Below are 9,291 nucleotides of genomic sequence, written 5' to 3' on the forward strand. Positions count from 1 at the left end.
AATCTGCAGAACATAATTACTTTCTTGTTAGAATTCTTTTGATTCATCAATAATGGTAGGTATATTAATAGAGGGGTGTGCAAGAGATAGAAGAACCTTTCCGTGTTTCTTAAATGTCAATTATTTTAAAGTTTCATTTTAAAAATAACAGCTGCCATAAAACTTCTTTTTTTTATTTAAAGTTCTCTACAGAATGGAGCTGGTATCAGAGATACACATGAAAGGTATTTTCAGGTGAAAAAAAGGAGTCATTCATCTCAAAAATTCCTAATGAAGTCTTAGTGTCTACTGCATGTCTTCAGCACATCGGACTAGTGAATAGAAGCAAAAGAAAAAAATCAAGCAGCTATTATCATTACTACCATCATCATCAGTCATCAGCTCCATCACATAGGTTTGTGCAAATGCTATAATGAAAAAAAAAAAAAAAAGAGACAAAAAGAAAAGGCTCCTGCTAATTCTAGACTGCTGAATAATTTTAACTAAGCAGCATACTATCCCTCTGAATGACCTCTTAAAGATTACAGCTCATCATCAGCTCTGTCATTAGTTTAATCAATATAATCCCATTACATTTGCTTCTTTTTTATAGAGGCACTCATAGGAAAGGTTATCAGCAACCCCTGTGTGAGCATACTTCTGTCCCCATGGATGCAGAATATGTCACCAGCTGTCAGTCAGATCATCACCGACATGGACAAGAAACAGTGACTGTGTGATGGGCCCGTGCAACATAGCATATTCTTCCAGAAGAATGAACATGAGTCCAAAGGGACCATTGTATAAGTTGTCAAGCATGGAGATTTGGTGCGAACTCCCTGCTAAGTCAGTCAGACCAAATTATTTTTATGATGTAGTCATAAGGAGGCCTTTTTTTAAAGATGGTGGGTTTGCTACTTTTGTTTTCTACCAGTCTGCTTATCAGGAGGCTCAAAAATACCTTTCTATAAATTTCCCATAATCCTTACAGGAGTACAAATGAGACCTATGATCCAGTGAAACCTTGTTGGATATATGCTGGACTGAGCATTAACATTGCTGTTTCCAGCATATAATACTAACAAACATAGAAGTTCATTTTTCCTGCAATGACAGTTCTTTAAAATTCCTTACAAACCCTAGTAAGCATCAGGTGTAAACATGTCATTGTAGCTGGCTTAAAATTTGATCAGAGACTATATGATTTTGGAAGTAAACAATATGTGAGAAAATCCACATCTAAATTGTTGGAAAATATTATTTAGATGGAGATGTTCACATGCTCTTGTTTCTGCTTTTTTGCTTAGTATTATCACAAATCACAATATTTTTTGTGTATACTGAGAGTGGAAATCATTTATCAGAGTTAGCCTATTTTAGAGTTCTAGGAACAGAGCTGTATGAAGTTTATGAGATATCCACCAAGAAAAATCATTTGCCAAGCTTGCCGCAACCTTTATGTCCCAAAGTTCCCCAGAAAAGTTGGGAACAATATTTTATTAATGTTGTCTTGACATTTAGACTTGCACCAAAATGAGATTGGAAGAAATTAGTTTATTAATCTCTCAGAAAGTATCTAACATCTAAATAAACACATTAAAAATCATATCTGTCAATGCCACTGCATTATAATCCATTACCTTAGACATCTGCATGTACTTCAGAATTAGACACTGATATTTGTTGGTGACTTTATGGGCATGTCATCAGTTAAAGCTAATCAATACTTTCTTCTGACTTGCCTGGAATACTTAAAAAAAAGTTCAGCATAAAATACCCCAGTATTAATATGAAAAGCTAAATGTAGCACTTTCTGTCTTGCATTTCCTCAGACCTCAGCTGTCAAAACATCTCTTGCAGAGTTTCATTTCTTTTTTGCTTTTGTTTCACTTTCAGCCTATGTATGATGAGCCATATTCTGTATAACTTTGTTATAAAAGCATTCAACTTTGATATCAAAATACAATGTTTTATCTTTTCTATTGATTTAAAAATATTTATTATTATATGATTTGTAAAATACTAAATTATTCAGGTCAGTGTTGTGATGACTTATATAGGTGTCTTTGACTTCTTACTGATTTTCTCTCAGAGAAGAACAGAGCACAAAGAGTTCTGGTTTTGCTTTTTGTCATTCCGGTGAGAGGAAATTAACTGCCATACATATAGAACAAAGTTCTTCCTATAGATAAAGCGTACCTTAAATATTGACAGAAAAGCCAGAGATAGAAAACTGGCAGCAAGTATATGGCAGAGAGCCACTTCTCCAAGCCAGTCCAGACTATGTATGCTGAAGAACTGTTAAAAGGCAACATTCATACCTTGGACAGAATTTTACTTCACCAATGCACTTCAATGTTCCCAGTAAGGTGATTCATCATGAGATAAAGTTTAGATTATTTAATCAGAAGAATTATTCCTTGTTATCAGTTAACAAGTTTCTTATGGCAACTCCAAGTCAAGTCCTCAAACAAAAGAAAATAAACGAAGAGTTTTAGTGCAACCAAACTGACCAAAATAAAGCCCAGAGGAAAAGGAGAAAATCAGACAGTCTTAGCATGGCATCTCATTGTAGACAAACATTGAAAGAGATTTTCTGTATCAACCATATCCCTCATCACTCTGATATTACCACTGACTTTGGTTTGACCCTTGCTTTATATATTCTGTGTATGATAACACAAAGTGTCAAGACTCGGCATAATAAAGCCAGATGAAAACTGAGCAGAGAATACAAATTCTTACATTTTCATATGCTTATACAGCAAACAGTTCTTCTTCCTCTCTTTCATTAAGTCAACTTAAAACATACTTCTTGGAACTTCCAAATTAATTATTGATAACATTGACCCATAGTATTCTGTCAAGATATTTATCTAGTTTTCATTATCTATACCATTACCTATATACAGTTAGATTTCACCTGTTTGTTATAACTATTTTAAGAGAAGTGAAACTTAGGTCTGTACCTAAAACTGGAGCAATCTCTGATGGTTTGCATGCATACACTACTGACTATGAGATAACTGTTTCCAATATATTTAGTTAATGTTGGTTTTCATTACTCAGAACAAGGAATTACCTTTTCCTAGGCTTGGACAATGTGTAAATCATTCAGTAGTAGCAGAACCGTGTGCATAATAAGCTCAAATTGCATTCACAACAACCTGCATATTCCACTTGACAGGCTTTTTTCCCATATTGTGTCTCTTCTGTAGCATATGATTTGCAAACACAGAGGAGATACACACCTAGTATTCACACACACCTAATGTGATGAAGGAAACAAGGTAAGTGTAAACAGAAGAGAGTAAATTTTAGCAATCATTTGAAAGAAGTCTGTTACACAGTTTCAGAAAGATCACTTAGCCTAGACCTCAGTAGCATTGGTAGGCATTTTTTCCTGGGCCTAAATAGTGCTCTTTTTCACTGAGAACTCAGAATCACGTTGTTAGCCAAAAAAGAAATGCAATTAAAATCCTTTTAAAGTCTATTTAATGAAAGCGGCAAAATACTCATTGACAACTATGAAATCTGCTTTAGAGATGACCCCAGTACTCTTCTGATGCTTGTAAGTTATGTGTTTTCCAAATAAGGTTTGCAGTTCATTGTTACCCATATTTTTTCTATTATAATGAAGAGTGCAACAAATTGACATGTACGATGGGTTCACAGGAGGAATGACCTCCTGTAAATGTATTTGTAAACATCACAGTGTGCTGATATTGTTCAGTACTATTTCATTTCTTCACCGGTTATTAGAGTTTAAATGGATTTAGTGCATCTAAAAGTTGCCAAACAGATCTCTAGAGAAGCCACAGATTCTTGTATACAGGGGAAAAAAAGAAAAAAAAAAAGTATTTAAGTGGGATGTTATCCACTCCAATATCCTCTGACCATTTACAGAAGGATTGTCTGAAATGTGCATGTTGAGACAGTATTCATTCCCTTATTCTGTTTATTTATTTCCTGGGCATAAATCACAATTCTTTTAAAAATTTGAAAAGGTTCATACACAGGCCTGGTTTTATACATAGAAGCAGACTTTTGATGACTATGAAATCAGAAAATGTTGATCATTTATTAATATTACGCATAATTATGCACAAGTGGATGACATAAGAATTAAACCAAACCTTTTTCATGCATAATGTAGTTGGAGTTTTTATATACCAGCACAGTTTCCTCTCAGGTGACAGGTTTTCTTTGGAGAACCAAAATTAGTCTTTCAGTATAAATTAAAAAAAGTCTTTTTAAGATGATGATCATGTCTTCAAATTCTATAAACAATGGTTTTGAAAGAGTAACCATTTTTTATGACTAACCAGTTTTTCAGGATTAAATTGGCACATACTGAACACTTGGTCTGAGTTCACAACATATAGTGCTGTGTAAAATTACAATGTATCACAGTGGTTTTCTATTGGTTAGATTATTTCTTGTAATGTTATGCCTGTTTGGATTTTTGAGTGTGGGTTTGTTTTGATTTTGTTTAGTTCAGCTGAGGGTAATTTCTACTAAATTTCATTTTCTATATGACTCATAGAATCACAATCAGAATCTGTTGGTGATAATAATTTAACAATAGCACTTTCTCATTTGTAATGAAAATGATCAGATCAGAAAGATCCTCTCACTTTAGAAGGATGATTTAGTAAAATGACAAAAAATGTGATCAGTAAATAATTAATTTGACATACAGGGGTAATATGCAATTGATGTTATATGACAGTTAATCACAAACTAACTGGATAACTTCTGTTAACTCAGTATAAGCAAACTGGTTGCAATAATCAATCTGATGAATTATGGATACTAAGAAGCTTGAAGTCTATCTAACAAAAAAAAAAAAACAAAACGGGTGGGGGATGGCATGGTGGGAGTCAGGTAACTACAGCAGAGAATAACAGTTACCCTAACTTCAACTTCCTGAAAAATTCAGCAGCAAATAATAAAACAACCTATTTGCAAGCATATAGGAGATAAGAATGAAGTACACAGCACACAGAATGGATCTCTGTGAAGTACAAGTAGGATCAAACTAACATAAACAATCTAATTTTTCTACAAAATGACAAATAGAAAGAGAGTTGTGTGTCATATAGTTTCACTTTTGTAACATATCTGTTGCTCCTTCATATGATAAATTCTCAAGAAAACAGTGGAAGCGTAGTTAAATGTCATTGAGGTGGATGTAAACCACAGAGGAGGCAATAAACTGCCCTCTATAATCATGATGCATCAGAGAAGAAATAATGAGCTTCAAAAGAAACATAGAAAATTCAGAGTAGACACCAGGGAAACACATAAAGGTAAGATAGTAAACTACAGGCATAGATTGTTGTGGGAGTCTGTCATAGAAGTCTTTAAGAACATTGGAAAAAATGTCTATGCAGAAACATGCAGAGGACTGATTTTGCCTTAGGGCAAGGAAAAGGACTAGATGACCTATCAATGTCTTCTTAGTCTTGTTTATCTGATATTCTGTTTTGTAGATATCCAAATATGAATACATTATTCAAAAAGTTGTAATACCATAGTTAACATTTTATAATACTAAAATAGTTAATACTATCCAATGAATGTTGATAACAACACTTGTATGTTTATTTTCTTTCTTATCATTTAAATTATTAGTAGTATTTGAATGAATATTACTGGGTAAAAGTGTAATCTATTACCTAAGATTTAATTTGTGAATCAATATCAAAAGAAAAGATTCAAGGTCACTACATTTCATTATAATTTCATAACTATAAATTTTATTTCCTGATAGGACCATTCATATTGATAGATACAAAGTTTTTATGAAGAAGAAGAACCAGAGGAACAGTTCCAAAGATTAAGGATGCATCTGCTCTGATCTCTTCCTGTCAGTGACATGACTTCCATTCATCAGTACAATTGCTGTGTGGCAGAATAGAGAACCTGGGCTTTGGCAGTGAAGATAAGAATGAAATTTAGCTTTTTCAAGGAACTGATAGGCTGAATCTCATGGGAGGCTGACCTGAAAAGCAAAGGGACAGATGGGATCAATTTTCTTACTGGAAATCATTCTCAAAACACAAGAAGGTCAATCCCAATATGAAGAAAATGGTGAAACACTGGAACAGGTTGCCTAGAAAGGTGGTAGATGTCCCATCTCTGGAGACATTCAAGGCCAGGCTGGATGAGGCTCTGATCTAGTTGAAGATGTACCTGCCCATAGTAGTGGGAGTTGGACTAGGTGACCTTTAAAGGTCCCTTCCATCTCAAACTATTCTGTGATTGATTCTATGATTCTATTGAAAGCAAGTAGGTGTGGCAGAAAGCCATCTGAGTCAATGGAAAAATCCTGGATGAGCTCAAGCACAAAGAGAAAGTGCACAGATTTGAGCTGAAGACAGTTCACTCAGGAGCAATACAGAAACAGTGTCTTAAAGAAATCAAAGTTCATCTGGTGTTGAAAATGACAGGAGATGTGCAGGGGAACAAGAAGCAATTCTATAGGCAATTAGACAAGTAAAAGGAAGGGCAAGCAAAATGTGGGTGTGCTGCTAAATGAATTTGATATTTACCATATAGGATATTGAAAAGCCTGAAGTACTCAATGTCTTCTCTACCAAGGAAGGTTTGCTGTCAGACTAACTAGTCTCTGTCCCTAGTAGTGGGTTGTAGGGTAAAGAAGTATTACCGAAAGTACCAGAAGATCAATTAGATGAAGAATATCTTAGTGATCGCTAGAGCAAACTTTGCACATACATGTCCATGGGACCAGACAGGATGCATCAAAAAGGGCTGATGCCATTCTTAAGGCTGCTCTCTCTCACGTTTGAAAAGTCACAGAGGTGAGAAGAGATCCCTGATGACAAGAAAAAGACAAATGTGATGCCCATTTTCAAGAAGAAGGAAGACCATCATGCAGTCTTTCTCACCTCTGCCTCTGAGACAATAGAACAAATCCTGACAGAAGTAATTTCCAGATATATGAAGGATTAAAAAGTCATTGGGAATTGGCCATATGTTCTTTGTGACCATAGTTCATGTGTAGCCATGCCAATTATCTTCTGTGATGAAATGAGTGTCTCAATGGACAAGAGGGGAGCAGTAGCTGTCCTTTATCTTGACTTTAGCAATGAATTTAACACACAGTGTCCATGTAGCTAATGTGGAGAGTAATAGACAGGCAGACTATGAAGTGAATAGAAATCTGGCTAGATTGCCAGGCTGCCAAAGAACACTAACAAACATTACTCCAAAATGCCATTGATGTCTAGGTATTAGTGACATTCTGTAGAAGTTGGTGCTAGAGATGATGTACAACATAGATAATAGGATGGACTGCACCCTCATCAAAACTCATTAATAACATAAACCTCGAGAAGAAGGAGATATATGTGAGGGCAAGAGTGCCATTTTGTCCAGCTGGAGAAATTTAGTGAAATTCAGTAAAAACAAATGTAAAGGCCTGTAACTGGAATGGAGTCAACTCATGCAACAGGATAGGCTAGAAATCTACGGTGCAAAGGAGGACTCCTGATGAGTAGAAAATTGAACATGAGACAGCAAAGTACACATGCTGACTGCAGACAAGACAGTCAGATTCTCTTCAGACATGCTCAGTTAAAGACTGAGGTTCAACAAACAAAATATACTGCAAAGAAAATTCTGATTAGATATATAGAAAAAATCTACATGGTGATATTGGTCAAGCACTGGAACACTGAAATCTGTGAAATTTCCATCCCTGTTAGACATTCTCCAACCTAACAAATCCAAAGTCTAGATCCGAAGTTAGCCCTGCTTTAATGAGAAGCTTGGGTGAGATGACCTACAGGGTCCCTTCCATCTTAACAATCTTTTGTTTGCATCTTTTCTTTTTTTTTTCACAATTATAAGAAATTTACCTGTACTACTATATTTGTTGATTTAACCTCAGCTTCTCCTTTCTAAATCTCCTGTTCTTTTTTCAAGCTTCCTTAGCTGACACTGTTTTTAAAAACTTGTGTTGAGACTTATTTCCTTCAGATATTGTACTCCGTTACCATATTAGCCACCGCTTGGCCATGTTGTGATTATTTCTTTACATCTCTTTCCTTTTGAACACTTAATCATTTTTGTTGCACTTCCTGAACTCTCTCTGATTTGTTAATATATGTGTGATATTGAGGTTCCCAGAACTGAATTTATTCTTGCAGGTGTGATCACACTGGGGTCACATAGAAAGAAACTATTGACTGCCTGCTGTGTGACATCAATGTGACAGATTCCTTGGTTTCTAATAATAATTCACATTTCATATAAAATAAGAAAGGTGATGATCATTTCTGTGTATTTGCAAGCCTGGTACACAAACACAGACATGCATAGACATGCACAATCATGCTCAAACTTGCAGACATCCACAGACGTATACAGACATACACAGTTCACAGAGATTAAGTTAATTTCTATCTAACATCTCCTGTCCAAAATGATTGCTATTGGGAAAAAAAAAAAAAAATTCTCTTGGTCTTTTTACAAGAGGAAAAATGGGAAAAATGGCCGAAAATAATAATTATTATAAAAACAAAACCCATTAGAACAGAGGTAAGGGTGCACTAATCATTGATTCATTTCCCTTGTGAAGTGCTTTGATAAAAAACTTCCAATATGACAGTAAAATATAGCACTTTTTGATTAAATAAATCACAAAATATAACTATGCATGAACTGGAGGAAGATATCTTGGAATACAAGGAGTAGAAATGTTCTCAAAAGCTGTCTGCTCTTAAAGCTAAAATCTGCTTCCCTGGCAGACTTTCTTTTAGTTTCAAACTAGCAATGTCATATAAGCCATCCTTTCCATTTTAGCACAATTTTCTTCCTTTGATCTTGATCAGTCTGGGGAATCTCTTTCACTCTGTCCCAAGAGACTGTCTTCACAGCAAAAGCTTCTGACTCCACTTCACACCTGACTCTCAGTGAGATGAAGCATAGACTAAAGGATCTTGCTCCCCTTCAATTATATTTCTAGATGAAACACATGTCAGACAGGTCCACAAGAGAAGGTTATGAACTGCAAGCAAGAAGTGAGTTCAGAGGGTAAAAGTGACAATTATTCTTCTACATGAACAAAATTGAAAAAAAAAAACATCGGCCTTTTCCTTAAAAATATTCCACACTGGAAGTCCAATACTGATTTTTTTTATAGTCTTGCTTCACACAAATGTCCTAAACAAAACCCCTAAAAAAATATGACATGCACCAAATTTTTTTATGGTCATCTCATTACACTTAAAAAAAAAAAAAATATCTAGAAAGTACTGCAGCATTTCATGACAAATACTTGTT

This window comes from Streptopelia decaocto (assembly GCF_964273445.1).
Source record: "Streptopelia decaocto genome assembly, chromosome: 1".
Taxonomy (NCBI): domain Eukaryota; kingdom Metazoa; phylum Chordata; class Aves; order Columbiformes; family Columbidae; genus Streptopelia; species Streptopelia decaocto.